Source organism: Crotalus tigris, unplaced genomic scaffold (genome assembly GCF_016545835.1).
Source record: "Crotalus tigris isolate CLP2741 ecotype Arizona unplaced genomic scaffold, ASM1654583v1 scf7180000017952.28453644438:3035480, whole genome shotgun sequence".
NCBI lineage: Eukaryota > Metazoa > Chordata > Lepidosauria > Squamata > Viperidae > Crotalus > Crotalus tigris.
In genome coordinates this window covers 1965513-1987552 of record NW_024096741.1, presented here as the reverse complement: position 1 = coordinate 1987552, position 22040 = coordinate 1965513, and the positions used below count along the sequence as shown (strand labels likewise).

Here is a 22040-nt window from a genome sequence, read left to right as displayed (position 1 = left end):
GAGATACTGAGGCAGGAGTTCTTGGATTACAGTCATTGGTTTTAAAATCGCCCCTACTACTTCCTTCACTATGTTAGTCATCTGACCTAGAGACAAATTCATTTAAAGGGTTCCTTTCTAAGTTTCCTTTCTTATGTATGCTACAGATGTCTCTTTGCATGAGTGGCACAATAATGGGTAGCTATGGCTTTGTTTTCCTAAGGTGAGAAGAAATAAATGTTCTCCCTTCTTACCATCCCATTACCAATTCAACCTTTTTCTCACACAACAGACCTAAGGTTTTTTTCTCTTCCCTTTTGTTTCTGGAATGTTGTTGGGGAGAGGGCATTTTTGCAAAGCTTGGCTCATTATAAGCTCTCTGACACAATCCATAGAGTTTCTGAAAACTGCCTTGTATTATTCTTTACTTACAATCTCCTTTTTATGTTGCATTCATATAAGTCACTGTGCTGTCCCACTCTCTCAAACACACACATAACCATGGTTTAGTGGGTGTATTAATATTCCCCTGCAACCCAGGACTGTCCCAATTAAGTCCAGCCACAAGCAGACCAATGCTAGCCCACAGAACAATGGCTAATGAGTCCACAAGGCACTTGAAAGTTTCTCAATCAAAATAAACCCACCTGGCAAAATTAAATCCACAATACAAAGAGTTCACAAGGCATGGTGTCAATCCAAAGCAAGGCAAGAATCACAACAACCAGAAAATACAAAACTAGGAAATGACATGTTGTTCATTTCATGAACATGCTTTTATCTGTTTGCTATGCTAAATACCCAGCTTCTGGTACAGCCCATCAAGAAGGGCAAGGCTTTCTGCTGATGAGTAATCTGGCTAACATTCTCTGCTCCTGCCTTTTTTCTGGCCTACATGTTGTTGGATCACGTGCAGAAGACAGTTCTTATTCCTCATCACTGACTGGCTGTAGCTACATGCTTTTCTCCACCTGAAGCCTCAGGGCTGTCCTGCTACAGCTGTACTTGAGCCAAATCCCTCTCAGACAGCTGCTTGGAGCCATTGACCAACTCCCCTCCAGACGTCCCTGGAACTGATTCATCCTCCCAGCTGACATCTGGAGAGGTATCTGGGGAAGCATCCAGAGGAGTCATCACAATCTCTCTTTCTCTCTCCCTCTCCCTCTCTCTCTCTCTCTCTCTCTCTCTCTCTCTCTCTCTCTCTCTTGCCCCCTCTCTCTCCATTCAACATTTTACAAATGTTCATGTGTATTCACACTGATCTTTTGGGATGTCTCTCATTTTGTTTCTAGTCGGAATTGTTAGCATCTCATTCTGCAGGATTTGTCATCCTTTTTGAATAATTATCTCCTTCAAGAGTTCAAGCCATTGGAGTTGAATGCACATCTGAACTCATCAAATATCATGAATTTAAGGGTAATATGGTAATTTTTTTTCCCTTCAGGTTCTATCTTCCTCACTTCTTCAACCAGTTCTTCTCTTTTGGTATGACTTAAGCCCAGGATAGCATACTTTTTATTCCTCCTTCTGACAAGTGTTTACATGACATTACAACAATTTGTTGGATTTCTAACTTTTGACAGGGTTAGATTCCCATCAGAAATCATGTTGAACTCTACCATTATCACTATTGCATACCTCTTTGAAAGTTTGATTATCTGATAAAGAAAACCCTAAATTATATCTTCTGCCTCTTCAAGTGGTCTTTAATACATATCCATGATAGTATCACTTTTGTTTCTCTCTCTTTTTATTTTTACTCAAATACTCTCAACAGGATTTCCATGCCTCCATTTGTGAATATGTGTATGCAGGTATATGCTTTTTTTATATACAAATGGACACTGTGTTTTGTTTCTTTTTGAACAAGTCACAGTCTTGCAGATCCATAATTCAATCATGTGTATCATTCTGATGGGCTGGTATAACTAGTTTTAACCAGAGAAACTCCATTTCGTTTGAAATGTCATTTTGTTTATCCTTATTCCTGACTGTGTCCTTTTTGTGTTCGGTCTTGTATACTCCTTAAGGGATTATGTGGTTGCTGTTATCAGAAAGTACTATCCTTTCCCTGTCAACCAGGTAGGTAAATTAGCCAGAAAATTATGAATATTCAGCTGCCATCCTTATTAGTTGGAGAAGAACAATGGCTATAATATGTTAGTAACAAATCCACTTTCTGGGAGGATCATCTTCTACTATGGTTGTGAATAATTTATTGCTTGTTGCCTATTGTTTGTTAATGATCATGTGCTTTCGTCTTTTTGAAGTGTATATAAACTATGATAATTTGTATATTATGGGTCTGGATTTGTGACTTGGGCCTTGAGAACACTTCTTTGTTACTATACAGAATGAACTGGTTGCCATTTCTCATCTTGTGTGATAAATTGGCTCTTCACATCAGGTAAAAACAATTTCAGCATTGAATGGGCCAATTCAAGAGTGTGAACATCAATCCCATCAAGTTTCAGTGATTCCTGTAAAGTTATATTCATTGTATTAAGATTTAAAATTCCCCATTTTGATTCATCCTTTTGGTTTCACGGTTGTCATTTCAACCCATTTCTAAGTCCTCTCCAATCTTGTGTTTCTTCATTTATTCCCTGTTGATAGAGATTGTTAAGGCATTTGTTGGTTCTTTTTTGTTACAGCTTATTATTGAATGATGATAATGACTGTAGGACCAGATAAGAGTAAGATGCTTGTATTTGTTAGGGGCACTTCAAATGAGTTATCTTGCTTCAGCTCTTGGTGATATAATTGACTTTGGCCTTTTTCTACCCAACCCTCTTTTTTGTTGAATCCTTTCATGATTAAATAGGCAAAGTACCTGCCAAACATTTCCTGCTATGGGATATTTTCTTGTCACAAGTGCTTCATGTATGTAGCATACTCTATAAATCGGGAATCTAAACTTTCCTTGATGGCACCATCTAAACACCGGGCTCCTGTTCTATCTTGTTATGCCATATTCCCATCTGGAAAGACTTATCTGGGCTCCTAGTCCCTTCACCTTTCTGTCCAGGGTGGAAAGAAAGGTCTCCTCTAGCACATGAATCAATAGAAATGGAGAATTACCAGTGAGTCTGACATTTCTCAACAGCATTTTCATTACATCCTGCACACAGACAACTGGAAAACAATATACTTTCTTCAACATATTTATATGTTGAAACCTCTGTTCCCCTTAGCAGGAATCGCTCATCAAAACTGTCTACCTCTTCTTCCTCAAAAAAAGCTTTTGGGTTTCTTCAGTTTGTTGGCTGAGAAGTCAGGGTGATTATCTTCTTCTTTTCCATAAAACTGGAATTGGCAAAGTTTGGTTCATGTGGCTGTGATTGCTAGACAGACTGATGTCTATCATTTGCTGAGTTGCATTGGCATTAAAGACATCAAATCTTCTTATTTCTCTACTTAACATGCCTTCATTTTATGTCCACTGGCATTCATTTTCCTTCTTACTTGTCTAAGGAATTTCATATGTTCTGTCTTTTTTCTTTGCTATTACAGTGTAGAAAAATCCTTTGGCCTATAACACTTTCATCTTCTGTTCCAGGAGACAATCAGCTTGTATCTATAGTATGTATAGTTCTTGTTATCTTCATGGAGAAAACTAACTTGATATCTGCTTGTCCCCTCAGTCTCCATGCTCGTCTGATGAACAAGAAAAAGCAGTGTTTCTCCTGCTAACCTCAATTTCATTTCCTATACATTGCAGTTCACTCCCTGAAGTTAGCCTCCTTCCATGTCTGCTGAAACTGACATTGTGTCATGAATATTGTGGAAAGAGACTTCCAGAATACCATCTTTACAATCATATGTATCCTTAGGTAAGTATCTAAAAGAGATAGTAGTAATTCTTTTTACATTACAATGAAATAAGAGTAAGCTTTTACAGAAGTAGTGGGTTTGTTTTTGTCACCATTAAAGACAAAAATACTGCTCCTCCTTCCAGTTTTTTATACTTTACTTTTTTTCATCTTTCATGAATATCACAGAGATTTCCATTTGTTGGTTGCTTTAACTGAACTTTATGTCTGCTAAAAATGTTCCACGGTTTTTTTGGGATGGAAATCAAAGAATGCACCTTCTACCCCTTATTAAATTTCCTTGATCTAGAGTGTTTAGATGAAAAAATAAAAAGAACATTTCTATTTGTAAGATATAGATTTTGGGCTAAATCTTTTTCTTGACACATCTATCACGGTAGAATAGAAGGAAAAAAGTTTTCACGCCTCTTGTTGCATTATATTTAGGTACAGAAGCCACACCTAACTTGCAAGTGTTTTTGAAGGTGAAAATTACATCTTCACCAAGTTAGAATACAGAATAAAGAAGATAAGTGAGAGTGGATTAGTCAAACTCAAAGCAAAAATAAAACAAGCATGGCAACATTATAAAGAATACCTTTTGAAATATGCAAAGATAAAAACAGAATGAGAGACTTGTAACATCAATCTTTCCTATGAACCTGTTCACATTCTCCCTTGCCCTCCCATTATTGCTGTAAACATATTTAGTATTTTTTTAAATTATGCATTTTATACTTCGAATATATATATAAATCTATTAAATATTTTGGCTAACAAGAAATAAAGTATTAGTTCAATTCATTAACATACAAAATATATGAGGGTCTATAATTTCAATAAGGTCATTGGTAATACAAAGATTAGACTGGCATTGATTCTTGTCCAAGAACCAAAACTATTCTCGAAATTATTTGGTATTGCTGGAAAGTGAAAATAGGCAGCCAGCTAGACATAGATGGATTATTTCTAATTTACAATGTTAGAAGTGTATGTTTTTTTATTGATGAAAAGCTGATTAAAAATTTATAAATAATTGCAAAATATTTCAAGTCAAATTATTATACCTCCTACCTCTCAGCTAGAAATAAAGTACATGTAATATTGAAAAGTACACTATTGAAACGTTTCCTTTCAGAAATGGTGCTGAGATCTTCTTACTCACTACATTTTCCTATAAAATTGACTTGTTGTTGTTGTTAATTGTGAAGTCGTGTCCGACCCATCGCGACCCCATGGACAACGTTCCTCCAGGTCTTCCTGTCCTCTACCATCTTCTGGAGTCCATATAAATTCACACCTACTGCTTCAGTGACTCCATCCAGCCATCTCATTCTCTGTCGTCCCCTTCTTCTATTGCCCTCAATCTTTCCCAGCATTAGGCTCTTCTCCAGTGAATCCTTCCTTCTCATTAGGTGGCCAAAGTACTTGAGTTTCAACTTCAGGATCTGGCCTTCTAAAGAGCAGTCGGGTTTGATCTCTTCTAGGACTGACCGGTTTGAACGCCTTGCAGTCCAAGGGACTCGCAGGAGTCTTCTCCAGCACCATAGTTCAAAGGCCTCAATTCTTTGGCGCTCAGCCTTTCTTATGGTCCAACTTTCACAGCCATACATTGCAACTGGGAAAACCATGGCCTGGACTATACGCACTTTTGTTGGCAGGGTGATGTCTCTGCTTTTTAGAATGCTGTCTAGATTTGCCATAGCTTTCCTCCCCAGGAGCAAGCGTCTTTTAATTTCTTGGCTGCAGTCCCCATCTGAGGTGATCTTGGAGCCCAGAAAAATAAAATCTGTCACTACCTCCATTTCTTCCCCATCTATTTGCCAGGAATTGAGAGGGCCGGATGCCATGATTTTGGTTTTCTTAATGTTGAGTTTCAAGCCAACTTTTGCACTCTCCTTCTTCACCCGCATCAAGAGGCTCTTTAGTTCCTCTTCACTTTCTGCCATTAGAGTGGTATCATCTGCATATCTTAGGTTGTTGATATTTCTCCCGGCAATCTTAATTCCAACTTTTGATTCATCTAGCCCTGCCTTTCTCATGATGTGCTCTGCATATAAGTTAAATAGGCAGGGCGACAGTATACAGCCTTGCCAGACTCCTTTTCCAATTTTGAACCAATCAGTGGTTCCGTGTTCGGTTCTCACTGTTGCTTCTTGACCCGCATATAGGTTTCTCAAGAGACAAATGAGATGGTCTGGTACTCCCATCTCTTTAAGAACTTGCCACAATTTGTTGTGATCCACACAATCAAAGGCTTTAGCATAGTCAATGAAGCAGAAGTAGATGTTTTTCTGGAACTCCCTAGCTTTCTCCATGATCCAGCGTATGTTGGCAATTTGATCTCTAGTTCCTCTGCCTCTTCGAAATCCTGCCTGTACTTCTGGTAGTTCTCGATCCACATACTGCTGGAGTCTAGCTTGTAGGATTTTAAGCATAACTTTACTAGCATGTGAAATGAGTGCAATGGTGCGATAGTTTGAACATTCTTTGGCATTGCCTTTCTTTGGAATTGGAATGTAAACTGACCTTTTCCAATCCTATGGCCACTGTTGAGTTTTCCAAATTTGCTGGCAAATTGAGTGTAGCACTTTTACTGCATCGTCTTTTAAGATTTTGAATAGCTCAGCTGGAATACTGTCACCTCCACTAGCTTTGTTGTTGCTCAGATTTTCTAAGGCCCATTTCACTTCACATTCTAGGATGTCTGGTTCGAGGTCAGTGACCATCTCATTGTGGTTATCTGGGACGTTAAGCTCATTCTTGTATAGTTCTTCTGTGTAGTTTTGCCATCTCTTCTTAATCTCTTCTGCCTCTGTTAGGTCTCTGCCATTTTGGTCCTTTATCATGCCCATCTTTGCATGAAACGTTCCCTTCATATCTCCAATTTTCTTGAAGAGATCTCTGGTCCTCCCTATTCTGTTGTTTTCTTCTATTTCTTTGCACTGTTCATTTAAGAAGGCATTCTTATCTCTTCTAGCTATTCTCTGGAATTCTGCATTCAATTGGGTGTATCTTTCTCTTTCTCCTTTGCCTTTCACTTCCTTTCTTTCCTCAGCTATTTGCAAAGCTTCCTCAGACAGCCATTTTGCTTTCTTGCATTTCTTTTTCTTTGGGATGGTTTTAGTTGCTACCTCTTGTACAATGTTGCGAACTTCCATCCATAGTTCTTCAGGCACTCTGTCTATCAGATCCAGTTCCTTAAATCTATTTGTCACCTCTACTGTATATTCATCAGGAATATGATTTAGTTCATACCTGAGTGGCCTAGTGCTTTTCCCTACTTTTTTCAATTTAAGCCTAAATTTTGCAACGAGAAGCTCATGATCTGAGCCACAGTCAGCTCCTGGTCTTGTTTTTACTGACTGTATAGAGCTTCTCCATCTTTGGCTGCAGAGCACACAGTCAATCTGATTTCTATGTTGACCGTCTGGTGATGTCCATGTGTAGAGCCGTCTCTTGGGTTGTTGGGAAAGAGTGTTTGTTATGACCATTGTATTCTCTTGACAAAATTCTATTAGCCTGTGCCCTGCTTCATTTTGTACTCCAAGGCCAAACTTGCCTGTTATTCCAGTTATCTTCTGGCTTCCTACCTTAGCATTCCAAACCCCCATGATGATAAGGACATCATTTTTTGGTGTTAATTCTATAAGGTGCTGTAGGGCTTCATAGAACCGGTCAATTTCATCCTCTTCAGCACCAGTGGTTGGGGCATAGATTTGGACTACTGTGATATTGAATGGTTTGCCTTGGATTCGAATTGAGATCATTCTGTCATTTTGGGGATTGTATCCCAGTATTGCTTTTCCTATTCTTTTATTGACTATGAAGGCTACTCCATTTCTTCTGAGGGATTCTTGCCCACAGTAGTATACCTGATGGTCATCTGAGTTAAATTCACCCATTCCTGTCCATTTTAGTTCGCTGATTCCTAAGATGTTGATGTTCAGTCTTGTCATCTCTTTTTTGACTCTGTCTAGCTTGCCTTGATTCATGGATCTTACATTCCAGGTTCCTATGGAGAAAAAATCTTTACAGCATCGGACTTTCCTTTCACCACCAGCTATATCCACAGCTGAGCGTCCTTTCGGCTTTGGCCCAGTCGCTTCATTCTTTCTGGCGCTACTAGTACTAGCCCTCTGCTCTTCCCCAGTAGCATATTGGACACCTTCCGACCTGAGGGGCTCATCTTCCAGCGTCATATCTTTTTGCCTTTTAGTACTGTCCATGGGGTTTTCATGGCAAAGATACTGGAGTGGTTTGCCATTTCCTTCTCCAGTGGATCACATTTTGTCAGAACTCTCTGCTATAACCTGTCCGTCTTGGGTGGCCCTGCACGGCATAGCTTATAGCTTCATTGAGTTACGCAAGCCCCTTCGCCATGACAAGGCAGTAATCCATAAAGGGGTAAAATTGACTATGTATGTACAAAAGTGGAAGACTCCATTTTGCCCCATGTTTTTTAACATAATTTTATTTATTTACCAACTTACTTGCTGAATCTACATGACCACCAATCTTAACTAGTGGTAGGATTCAAATATGTGAACAACCAGTTCTCTGTGTAGATACCGCTTCCGGAAGTCCATTTTGGGCCTGGGCAACAAACAAATTAGCTACCGGTTCTGCTGAAGTGGTTGTGAACCGGCTGACTCCCACCACTGATCTTAACTATATGACTTTGGATGGCTATAACCGCATAGATAAAACCACAATGTAAAATAACATAGGCCCACAACCAGTTTAAAAAGAAACAATCCAATCCCCTTGCAAACTATCTGCATAAATATGTATCCATTTCTGTACAGAGGATGTACAGAAATGGATGAACAACAGGTAAGTCAGCAGATGATGGGGAGGATATTGGAGAGGGGAAGATGGACAGTGGGGGAGGAGGGTAAACAGGAACAGCAGGTAGAGCAGTGGATCAGGAAGGAAAAGATATTGAGGAAGAGAACATCAATAAGGATGGTTGATGAAAGGCAGGAGCAACATGTTAATCAACAGGTGGGAGGGTTGAAGGAAGGGGGGGAAGGATGACAGGAATGGACAACAAAGGGTGTATGAATCAGCAGGCTGGGAGAGGAGGGGAGTTGGAGGAAGGAGTTGTAATAGGAACTGGCAATGGTATGCAAAAACGGGAGGCAGATCAGCAGCCCAGGAACGTGCTACTGATAACAGCACAGGGAGGGGGAGACAGCACAAGGATGACAAAGCAAGAAAATACCAGGTTAGAGTGCAAAAAAGAGAGGGCGGAACAGTTGAGGCAGTCACGAGCAATCAGGAAGAGTGGCCCTGTCACGAGGGCAATGAGTAGGCAATTGGATCAGCAAGGGGATAAAAAGAACTTCCCACCCCCTAAGCCCCACTCTGAGGACGCTGGCAGAGGACCAGCGAAAGCTAAGTTGTTTTAATTTTTGTATATAACTGTTTTTATTGTTTTAAATGTGGTTTTAACAATAAATAATTGGAGTATACTCTTCCCGGAGATCGAAGATTGCATCATTGAACAAATATGCCTGGGATTCGTATTTTTATAACTATTAAGGATATATACATATATATATAATGGGCTCCTCTAACATCCTGGTCCCAAGCTTATAGGAATAAACAAGTTTTCAAGACTTTCCAGAAGGCCAGCAAGTTCGGGATTATCTAAACTGCAGGGAGAGGCAATTCCATAGGACAAGTGCTGGTATAGAAATGCATGCTTCTTGGGTCATACTAAGTGACATGTTTCACAGAATTGACCAGGCATGCCCACTCTGCTAGCTCTGTTGGGATGAGCCAAAACCACTGGAAATAGGCAGTTACACAACCAATGTGGCCCTGTGCCTTGACTGGATTCAATCCTAACCACCAGCACACTGAATTGCATCTGAAACTCTACTGAGACCCAGTGCAACTAAAGTAGCAGTGGTATTGTGTGAGTGTACCATAATGTGTGCAAAATTACATGTGCCTCTGCATTTTGGATTAGTGCAGCCTCTGAATGCTTTTCAAGAACAGTTCTGTGTAGAGATGGATTTGTGCAAAGCCCTCCTGGCCATGGCTGTCTCTTGTTCAAGAGAGTACAAAGATCATTAGGGAAGATCTCAAACCAGAAGGTCCTAATGCAATAGTTATTCAGTTTTGCTATAGGTGACTTGAAGCCATTCTTTCTCTTCCAGATGCTCACAGTCTCCAGCTGCTTGGAAAGAATCCCAATGGCATTACTTGGGTGATCCAGGGAAGAGATGCATAATCATGGATACTGATGGTACTTAATTCCATGCCAATGAATGATCTCAGAAGCTTATGTAGATGTTGGGAAGCATCCAGCTTGACATGGAGGAGGGATCAAATATGAAGCTAGTCAGGAATCATATCACAATTGCAAAAGGGCTAGGGCCAACTCTCCTCTCCCCCTCAAATTCTTCAGAGCCTTATCTAATTTTTCCCAGTAATAGATTGACAGACTGGAAAGATTCCTGTATTATAGGCAGCCACAGAACATAATAAAGTAGTTAGCTCAAACTCTGCAGATTTGGGTCTGGTTGTTTGCACCTGGCAGCAGAAGTTAACTCAGAATGGAAAGGGAGTTGAGCTCTGCAGCACCCTGCAAAGCACAAGCTTATGGCTAGATGTCTACTCCCTACCAACATCAGTTGGAACTGGCCTTTGAAGGAGAACCATCTTAAAACCACAAGCACAATCTATGTTATCTCAGGCTTAGTAGCGACATGGCATAATATGATTTATTGACATAGGTTGTTTCCACTGACTTCTGCATGGAAGAAATTATCATTCATCCATACACACATTTTATGCTTTCTTAATAAAATAATCTTCTACCTGCAGAGTTAATTTCTGCTTTAAATTCAGAATGAAACCTACATTTTACATTATTTATTTTTTCACATCTGTTCTGTGATTTGGAAATAGAAGTAATCCTTTTATGAAAGCATATTTTAATTTTAATTGCAGTGCCATGGGTCTCTTTCTGAATTGTATCACACAGTCATTTTCTTTAATTTAAGGATATAAGGTAATAAGTCAGAGAACCTAGCTAATGAAAAACAAGTGATGTTTAAATATGATAGATTTGTCCTTGTTTATTATAGTTCTGTGGTGACAATTACAAGCTTCTGAATGAGCTGTTCAGATGATTCTGCAAATTAAGAAAGGATAAAACTTAATTTTTAAGTTGGGCTTTAGAGAATTACAGAATTTTCAAAGTATAACTTTGAAGTGCCAAAGGTAAGTTAAATATAAAATGCTGGTGAATAGATTCATTTTGAAACTGGGTCAAAATTTATAAAATGCATTGGATTCTACAGAAGTTGAGTATTGTACAGAACATAGTTGTATTTTATGAATTCTTTCAAATTAGCTTCAAAGAATTTAACAGTACCGTGTCTCTCTCTCTCTCTCTCTCTCCCTCCCTCCCCCCCCCTCTCTCCTACCGGTTCTGACAAACTGACTGAATCCCACCACTGAGTATAGTATATATCTACACCCCAAATCTGAGGCTATGCATTATTTTTCCCCTTCTAAAATTCAGGCCTTTTCATTTTTCAGTTTTATAGCAGAAAGGCTAGTGCAGAAGTAATGGTTCTGTTTATATTATACAGTAATTAGGTCATGGTTGGGGTAAGAATGTTTTGCAAACTCCAAAAGTAAGTCATTTGAGTCAGCAATTAACCCAGACCAATTTGTTTTGGCCTCTAAATGACCTGAATTAAGTAAAGTCTCTGAGAATCGGACACAATTGAGCAGAAAGGGGGGGGGGAGTAAATCTCCTAGTCAATAAACTCCTTCCAGGGTCATGCAGTCTATTTATCAGAGGATTAGCTATCTCTTCAAATGTCCATGACAGAGATGCATTTCTAGAAAGGACTGTGAAAAGGGCATTATCTCCGCAATTGTTTGTTTTTACCCTCTCTCCAGGCCAAATGAGGTTGAAGAAGAGGTGGGATGGAAATGGTCACTATCCTGAACTTTTCATCATGGTATAGAATCTGATGCATCTTTACAGAGGCATTGATAGGTATGGCATATGTCTCCACACCAACTTAAAGCATTGTTTTGTTGTTTTTTTTAATCTGTTCATACCTTGAAGCTGGCTCTATTAAGTAGGTTAAGTTGAAAGCTGATGATTGAAAAGTCAGCCAGGATCTCTATAGTCACTGGGAGTAACTGAAGCTGGATGCTCTCCATAACTAATCTATCACTATAATAATTACAACTTCCATAATAGGCCTGTCAATTAGAATATTGTCTCATTCTCTGACCCTGTTTTTTTGCTTGTTGCCAAGACTACCTTGCTGAACTAGAGGCTGTGAAACTCCCATATAAATAGGACAATCACTGCTAAATTAAATTGCTATGATGAGGTTGCAGTATTTGCGTAATTAATTTGTACCTTAATTATTGAACAATATAGATAAAAGAAATATTTACTTCCATTATTATAGCTCTTTGGGGAATTCATGAAGATTAATTAACGACACATATTATATTACAAAATAGGATTTCCCTTTGATGATTTTCTCCACAATAATACAAAAGGAAAATTGAATGCTAGAAAATACACATTTACGTGAATCTGCTGAGTGTGTAACTAGAGCTTTTATTCTAAGTGTCTGATGGTAAGTATTTTTTAAAATCCCTAAAATTCTATTTCTACTAACACTTAATTTGAAATCCTGAAATCCAATATTGTGCAAAAGTCAATTCCTTTTGTCTGGGGTATTCATTATGCATATGTAACATAGCTATGCAAGCATCTTATTAATAAATGATTTCTCTAGAAACAGAATTATATTTAACTAAATATTATACTACTAATAATAGATATTCAGGTTAACATAGACTGATATCAGAAGTATATTAACAGGAGTTTTCTTTCTGTTTAATTGTGTCCAATTCTCGAAGATACCCTGCTGTTTTCTTGCAATCTCTTATTTTGGGTTTCTCTCTGGAATGTTTTGTCTCCTCCCTGGGAAACCATGATGCTCTTGGCCAGATTTCCACTCCAGGTGTACTTTCTACCACATCAAATGGCAAAAACAACGCTATGCTACAATAACCTAAGCACTACCCCTTCGAAGTGTATAAAAGATGCAAAGCTTCCATAATGTGATTGGATCCTGTAGATACCTGAAATAAATTCATGAATTTGAAAGATGATGATTTTGATCATGATGATGATGATGATGTTATCCATTCAGTTGAGTCCAATGTAAATGATGATTTTACATATAGGTTAAGAGTGGTTTTGTTATTACTGTTTTTAACCATATCCAAATGGAAAAAAAACATGAAAAAGTAGTAGTCAAGTTCTCATATAAATTATGCTTTTTTTATCCTTAAAACAGGCAAGTGGGAAAAAATTAGATATCTAGGAGCATGTGAGAATGTGACAAGTATGTCTAGTGCTTATTTTGAAGACACTTAATGTAGAATGTATGATGGAAACCCAAGAAATGGGATTAAGCTTAACTGAAAGATGGTAAATAATGTGAGAAATGGTCTTTTTCTTCCTTAAAAAAGTCTTATTGTAATAAGATACACCAGGCACTGTAATTCCTGGCAGTTTCAGTAAAATTTCATATGGCAGTTAGAAAGCATCAGGCTGCAGGCCAAGAAAACCTAACCACCTAGGAAGTGAAATGATCATTGTAAAAGGTATGACTAGAAAGGTTTTCTTTCACATATAGAGAATGTATACCAAAAAAAGGATTATATATGGACTTTGCACTCCTCAGGAGAGAGGCTCCGTTGCTGACAATCTTTAGGAATATAAATTAGAATGAATAAGAATTAAGGTCTTCCATTTCAGAAGCAAAATGCAATGTGCAAAAAAAAAAGCATGATGACTTACGGAAAATGGGTATTTTCAATTAGGAAAGGGGGCTTTATTCATGTAGTTTTTTAATGCTTGCCTTAGACTGGAATAGCAATAGCGCTTAGATTTATACACTGTTTCACAGTGTTTTACAGCGCTCTCTCTCTCTCTCTCTCTCTCTCTCTCTCTCTCTCTCTCTCTCTCTCTCTCTCTCTCTCTCTCTCTCTCTCTCTCTCTCTCTCTCTCTCTCGGCAGTTTACAACATTAGCATATTGCCCCCAGGAATCTGGGTCCTCATTTTACTCACCTTGGAAGGATGGAAGGCTGAGTCAATCTTGAGCTGTTGAGAATTGAACTGCCAAACTGCTGACAGCTGGCAGTCAGCAACTGCGTCATCATGGAATGCAGTGCTATAGGCAGTATCATGTGATATAATAATGCTATACTGGTCCCCAAGGGGTTTCTGGGTGCAATTCAAGATGCTGCTTATGACATTTAAAGCTTTATATGACATAGGGCCAGTCTGTTTGATGATCACATATCTCTGTTTCTGCTCTCCCCCTCAGATCTGAGCAGGAGGGGATGTTCTAGACTAGATGTGCCCAACCATTGGCTCACTGGATAATCCCACAAGATAATAAAAGAATATAAAAAATAAAGGAAGTTTATTAGTATACATTAACTACATTATATATTTTATATGTGGCCCATGACAATTCATCTTCTTGCCTGTGGCCAGGCAAGCCAAAGGTTGGACAAACCATGTTCTTAGACCCCTTCTATCAAGCAATGTCAACCTGTTAAGACTTGGGAATCATCCTTCCAAATTGTAGAATCTGCATTGTAGAACAACATATTTCCTGGAAATTCACCTCCCCCATTCTTTACTCTTCCATAAGTGCTTAACACTTGGTTGTTTCTGCAGGCATTTAGGCTGGGACATTAATAAGATTTACTAGTGATTATTTGGATTGATAATATTTTTTTCCCTTGACCTCGGTCATTAATTATGTGGTGGACTGTTAATTGATTATTTACTACTGTTAGGTTTTAACCTTTTGTATGCTGGTCAGGATCATCACTGTAATATGAGCAGCATATAAATTGCTTAAATAAACACACCCCAGGTGCTTTCCTATTAACCTATGTATTTATCTGTATTTTGCTTAGCTTTGTGAACTGAGTCCTGCATTCTTCAATCTCTGCTAATATTTATTTTAAGTGCTGCAGGAATTTCTTCAATCAGGTTATAACATGCTTTCCCTTCAGGTTTAGCTTTTAACACACTATTTCTGCTAATGGTTCTCAGCTATTATTCTTTTTCTGCCTCTTGGACACTTCACAGCAGCTTTACCTCTGTCTCAGATTCTGGTTTATGGTTTTGTTACTTCTTTCATAGAAGGGAAAGGGTTTCTGCTTCAGCTTATCTCCTTCTCTGTCCCAGAATGATTCAGCTGCTCTTCTTAGCTTTCCCATATCATCTTTCTTCTTTCTGACAGAACTGTAGACTCTAGACAAGTATGTGTGCATGTCATTTCCATCAATAATTTCTAATTTCTCCTTCATCTCCCTTTACTTGTGTAGGATACTATTTATCAAAAAGCTGGCAAGGAGTCAGAAAAAGTTCAGAAAATATTGTCCTTTCTAGAACAGCTGTGAATCTTTTGTAGATGGAATAACTTGTCATAGTTCTGCCTGGCTTCTAATCAAAAGATTGGAGAGTTGGGACAAAGGGATGCTATTTTTCATCTTACCAAGCTATGTTTCTCTACAAACATACTGAAGATTTTTTGGATGAGAAGCAAAATGTCTTCTTCTTCCTCAGGGTAAAAATAGTCCAGTTGCCTTTGAGACAACTATGACCTGGATGACTGAAAATCTCCAAAGACATTTAGGAAGGAAGAGTTGATGTTTTCAAGACTCTTTTATGTGAGCTTCAGTTTAAAAACAACCTGTCCTGGAGGCTGGTGGAGATACTGGACAAGGATTTGTTGTTCTACCTCCACCTTCACAAAGTTAATAACATATCTAGTTGTTATCTTAGAGAGCAACCTGAGAAATTATAATAGACAATAGTATTAGATCATAAAATACACAAATCATTATTTTGTGTATTAATTTTTATACTGTGGATTTCATTTATTAATACTTCATGTTTCTAGACTGCCCATCTTCTCCTTTAGGAATCCTTTACAGACTCCCCATAGCTGGCTGGGGAATTCTGGGAGTTGAAGTCCACATGTCTTAAAGTTGCCAAGGTTGAGAACATTGTCTTAGAGCAGGGGTCTTCAAACTTGGCCCTTTTTTAACATGTGGACTTCAACTCCCAGAATTCCTTAGCCAGCGTGCCTGGCTAAGGAATTCTGGGAGTTGAAGTCCACAAGTCATAAAAGGTCCAAGTTTGAAGACCCCTGTCTTAGTGTATAACTGAATTGAAAGATGGTGTTCTATAATAGGATAGTAAAGTTAGCAATAGTGGTGAATAGCTGTTGCTCAGGTGTAGGATAAGAATGAAGGTTTGTTCTCTGAACTTGTGGGTTGGTTTCCAAATGTTTTATTACCAAGCTAGGTAACATCTTCAGCGGAATTTAGAAAATGACAGTGTTCTTCTGCTTATAAGTAGGTCTTGTGATGTGGGGCTCATGTCAGGTGAGGATCTTGTAAGGAGTCTTGTGAGGAGCCAGATGTAAGTCATGTCAGACTTTTTCTGGGTCTTGTGAGTGAGTCAGGTGTGGGTCATGTCAGGTGAGGGTCATTGGGAGGTGAAGTGTTGGTTAGGAGTTGGGGCTGGTTGAAGTTTGTGCAGTTGATTTGAATTCTCAGGGGTTCATAAGCTGGTTGTAGTTCAGTGTGTCTGTTGATGGTTGTGGAGGGCCAGGCTTCAATAAATTTGCGAACATGGGGATGGTAGCATGGCCGATGATTCTTATATTGCTCCAATCAAATTAGTGCTGTTTGGTGTCAGTGTGGATAGAGATTAGGGATTTGGGATCATGGCATTTGATTGCCAGCTGATGTTCATGTATCCTAGTTTTCAATTGACGTGATGTTTGTCCCACCTAGAATTGGTTGCAACTGTTACAGTTGATTTTGTAAATTACATTGTTTTTTTCATCCTTCTGTATCTTGTCTTTGGTTCTGGATAATTCCTGATGTAGTTGGCTGTGAGTTTATGGGCTATTTTTATTCCTAGAGGTTGGCATAATTCCTGCTGTCATTTCTGACATCCCTTTTGTTTGGTACGGTTAGTTCTTGCATGGCGGTAGGCTACGTGGTGCATTGTGGTTTGGATGCTGTGTGTTGGAATGCAAAGTTTTTTGGATAACCATTGCAGAGAAAGATGTCAAACAGCTGTTTCTCTTGGAGCTGTGGTGCTGCAGCCGACACACAGCACCCAAGCCACAATACACCACACAGCCTACCACCATGCAAAAACTAAACCTACCTACACAAAAGGGATGTGAGAAATGACAGCCAGAATTGTCCAACCTCTAGGAATAACAATAGCCCACAAACCCACAGCCACATTTTGCCAGGAATTATCTAGAACCAATGACAAAATGGCAGCGCATGTATATGCAGCGGCTCGACACTCCAGAGACCGGTATTTTTTAATTAATTTATTGTTTGTGTATTTTTTAGTGTGTGCTCTGCACATTCAGGCACAAGTAGTTTACAGTCGACAAGAGTTATTAATCATTGGTAGAGAAGGCAGAGAAGGCTGCATTTTTGAACCAGGAGTTTCAAGTTACAACATTCCAGCTGAGCTGGTTAGAATGACGCCATGGATTACTCTCCCTGCAAGAGAGCAAAGGAAATGAAGGAGACGAAGGAAACGCAGGCAGAAACGAGGCTGTAGAGCCAGACTGCATGTAAGGTTAGGAAAAGATCATCACAAGCCTGCATTGCCAAGTCTTTTTGTTTCAAATGTTAGCTCTCTCTAATAAGATTGAAGAGCTGGAACTTACTATCTCTCTGCAGAAAAACATTCGGGACTGCTGTATCATGGTCTTTACAGAGACATGGCTTGACCTTACCATTTCAGGAGAGGCTATTGAATTACCAGGACGCTCAGTTTATCAAGCGGATAGAACCATGGTTTCTGGGAAGAACAGAGGAAGGGGACTTTGTGTTTACATAAATAACAACTGGAGCACAAATGTTAAAATAATGGACACTCACTGTTCTCCTGATTTGGAATACTTGGCAGTGAAATGCCACCCCTTTTATCTGCCTCGTGAGTTTAACATTGTGATAACAACTGTAATATATATACCTCCTGATGATAACACAACCAAAGGCATGAGTTACCTGTTAACTGCCATTAGGAAACAGCAACAAGCCTACCCAGATGGAGTGCTGGTGGTTGCAGGTGATTTCAATCAAGCCAACTTAAAGACTGTCCTCCCTAAGTTTTATCAGTACATAGACTGTCCCACTAGAGGGAAAAATACCTTGGATCAGGTATATAGTAACATCATGCATGGATACAGGACTATGCCTTTACTCTACCTGAGACAGTCAGATCATATATCTGTGTTCTTGATCCCATCATATAGACCTCTTGTCAACAGAATTAGACCATCAATTAGACAAATACAAGTTTGGCCAGTGGGTGCTTTGGAGCAACTTCAAGATTGTTTTGGGAGTACTGATTGGGCACTGTTTGAGGAGAACAATATTGACACTTACACTTCAACAGTACTGTTTTACATTAAAAGCTGCATTGATGTTGTCACTACCACCAGACATGTACGGGTGTTCTCTAACAACAAGCCCTGGATAAATAGAAAAGTGTGTCTTTTATTAAGAGCAAGAAATGCTGCTTTCTATTCTGGTGATGCGCTACAGTATAGTGAGGCAAGAGCTAAATTGAAAAGGGATATCAAGGACACTAAAGCTACATACAGACGGAGGATTGAACATCTTTTTGAGAACTCAGACTCTGATTGTGTATGGCAAGGTCTGCGACAAATCACAGGACAAAGCAATAAAAATAGTTTGCCTGGGAGTAGTGACTCTTTGACTGAGCAGCTAAATCAATTCTTTAGCCATTTTGAGGTGGACACAGGAACGACCATCATTTCAGCATTTACCACTGATGGTGCACCATTAACAGCTACCATCGATAGACAACCACCTCTACCCACTGAGAGAAAAGGGAACAGTGGCTACACACTAGAAACAAAATTACCCATTAAAAATATATTTAGCAAAAGGTCAACTGTCTGAGTTTCAAATTATTGACAAGAGATGTCAACAAACCATTTCCATATTCTGCCTGCTAGGGATTCTGTCATACTTAAAAATATTCCTAATAATTGTCAGCTGTCTGAGATTTAACTAAATTGCTGATTAGATGTGCTACCAAGCTATTATAATGTGTTAATTGCTTATACTCCCTGTGACTTTAAAAAAAGTATAGAAAGGTAACACATGTTCCAGATACTTTGGACCTTGATCTCAAGTCCCAGGGTGAAAAGGTGTTGCACAATGGCCTGCTTGACCTCTTATCATTTTTTAGGATCCTGATGAGACAATGAACATACATTGATATATATTTCTTTCTCTGTATCTCTTTATTCAAAACAATGTTTTTTGGCAAAATAAAAATAAAGTGTGTTATATTGACTTTGGTCAATACTGCCCATACTCACAGCTTTGCACTCGTTCAGCTGTTGTATATTCTAGACCACAGGTCGGCAACCTGCAGCTCCAAAGCCGCATGTGGCTCTTTGAGCCTTCCCCCCCTCTCCCTCTCTCTCTCTCTCTCTCTCTCCCTCCCTCCCTCCACCTCTCTCTCTGAAAAGCTTATTGAGCTGAGCTCCTCCCTTTGCTGCGTCTCTGCAGGAAGCAGGAAACAGGAAGAGCAGGAGAGAGCTAGCTAGCCCAGCTATGCTTACTCAGGAATTCTGGGAGTTCAAGTCCATGAGTCATAAAAGAGCCGAGGTCGCTTACCCCTGAGTTTGTTGGAGAACACCTTGAAGCCACCTTGCCAGGTGAGCAGAAGATCGGAGAGGGAGAGGGGGGGAAGAGAGAGGGAGAGAAAAAGAGAGAGAGAGAAAGAGACAGAGACCCTTCTGACATCTAAAATGAAGATAATACTGCATATATCCTTTTTTACCTTTATTATACACACACACACACACACACTTATAATAAAGGTAAAAAAAAGGATATATGCAGTGTTTTGTTTTTGGTGGGAAATGGGTCCAAATGGCTCTTTGAGTGTTTTGGATTGCCTACCCCTGTTCTAGACATATTTTGCCACTCCTGCACATACAAAGGAGACAACAGAATTAGGCTGCATTTACATCTTTATCATAGATTCTTAGAACTAAAATATTGTGCAAAGGCAGGCTCAGGACGTTGCAACGGTCCCGGGCAGTTGCAAGCTGCCCGGGACCAGACTGAGAGGCTTGCGTGTCTCTGAGTTGTAATGGGGCTACAGAACAACAATAAAGAGGCTCCTGAAACTATGAGATGCTTCGTGAGTTATTGCCATTAGCTGAGGACTCAACACTGGCGACGAGGATGGGATGCCTTACAATTAATTGAAGAAATTGTAAGCTTACCCTGGAGTCCTGAAGCAGCAAGGAAACAGCGTTAAATTCAGCAACTGCCTGCCAATACAGCATCGTTGGGGGTAAGTTGGCTGATAGACCCTTCCTGTACTACTGCAAAGATGGCAAAGATAGGAAGACTTTCTGAGTTTGATGTTATGCATCCAGAAAGATGGGAGTCTTATGTGTCCAGAGTAGAAAATTATTTCAGAGTAAATCAAGTGAGAGAAGATGGCTTAAAGGCCGCCACCCTGCTGTGTGTTTGTGGTCAAGATGCATTTGAAATTGCTGAAAATTTAGCAGCCCCTGCACCTCTTGAATCTGTTACCTACACAGATTTAAAGAAATTACTAAAAGAACATTTCCAGCACAAGTTGTCTGTTATTGCGTGGAGACATACTTTTGAACAGAGGGATCAACGGGTTAGTGAATCAGTTAAAGAGTACATTGCTGCGTTGAGAAGAGCAGCTAAGCCTTGTGAGTTTAAAGACTTAGAAGAAAGGCTGAGAGACAGATTTGTTTGTGGGCTGAGAAACAGAGACTTGCAGCAGAGACGTTTTGCTAAAGAAGACTTTTCATTCCAAGATGCCTTGAGAGAGGTTACTGCAGAAGAGGCAGCAGGTGGGGCAATCAAGAATATGAGGCCTATCAGAAGTACTCCAGAAGCTGTTCCCATGCACTATGAGGGAGTCCAAGGGAGCTCGGAAGAGGACCCTGATGAAGAAGTAGATCATCTCTACCCAACCAAAGAAGGGAAACAGAAGGAAGGGAAAGAAAAGTCTTCAGCTGTTCCCAAGTGCTTCAGGTGTGGAGGTCGCCACAAGAGGACCGACTGCAGGTTTCATTCTGCAATCTGTAGAGCATGTGGAAAGCAAGGCCACATTGCAGCTGTGTGCCTGGGCCATCAGAAGGTACAACCCCAAGAAGAATTGCGCCTGAAAGGTACCAGGGTCCCCAGCCAAATCAGGGTGGGTTTCTGTGCTTCACGAAGAAGCATTTATAGGACAGGCACACACAAGCCATTCAAGAAGAAACTGTCACTTAAAGTGAAGTTGCAAAGAGTTCCATTGGTCATGGAACTAGACACTGGGTCTGCACTTTCAATCATTTCCATTCACACATTCAGAAAGATTTGTTCTGGTAGTGGGTTCCAGGCCAAGCTTAGGCCTTCTAATATAGTGCTAACAGACTTTCAAAACTCCAAAGTGTGTGTTAAGGGGGAGGCCACCCTTAACGTACAGTATAAGGATTTTGAAGGTCCATTAGATGTACTGATAGTGGGAGGTGAGCGCACGAGTCTCATAGGACTTGATTGGTTTGAGGCCTTGGGAATACAAGTTACAGGGCTCAATAGTTTGCAAACAGTAGGTCTACAAGAAATCTGCAAAGACTTTGCAGATGTCTTCAGCCCACAGCTTGGTACATACAAAGGGCCCTCAGTTTCCTTAAAATTGGACCCCACTGTCACTCCTATCAGAGTAAAAGCAAGGAGAGTACCTTTTGCTTTAAAAGGGAAGATTGATGCTGAATTGGACAAATTGATTCAGAAAGGAGTCTTAGAACCTGTTGACTCCAGTCCTTGGGAAACTCCCATAGTCACGCCTCTTAAGGCTAATGGGGACATTCGCATCTGTGCAGATTACAAATGCACTCTAAATAACGCATTGCAACAACATACCTATCCTGTACCTGTAGTCAGCCATATTCTGGCTTCCCTCAAGGGGGGGCGTGTTTTTGCAAAGCTTGACTTAGCACAGGCTTATCAACAGTTGCCTGATGATGAAGCTGCTGCTGTAGCACAAACCATTGTAACACACAGGGGGGCATTCAAAGTCAAAAGGCTACAATTTGGAGTAA

At 39.7% G+C, this 22040-nt stretch overlaps 1 pseudogene; it reads left to right on the top strand.

The window, feature by feature from the left end:
- The window catches only part of LOC120308841, a 68731-nt pseudogene extending 52447 nt beyond the window's left edge, over positions 1 to 16284 (top strand).
- The last annotated feature ends 5756 nt before the right edge of the window (positions 16285 to 22040 follow it).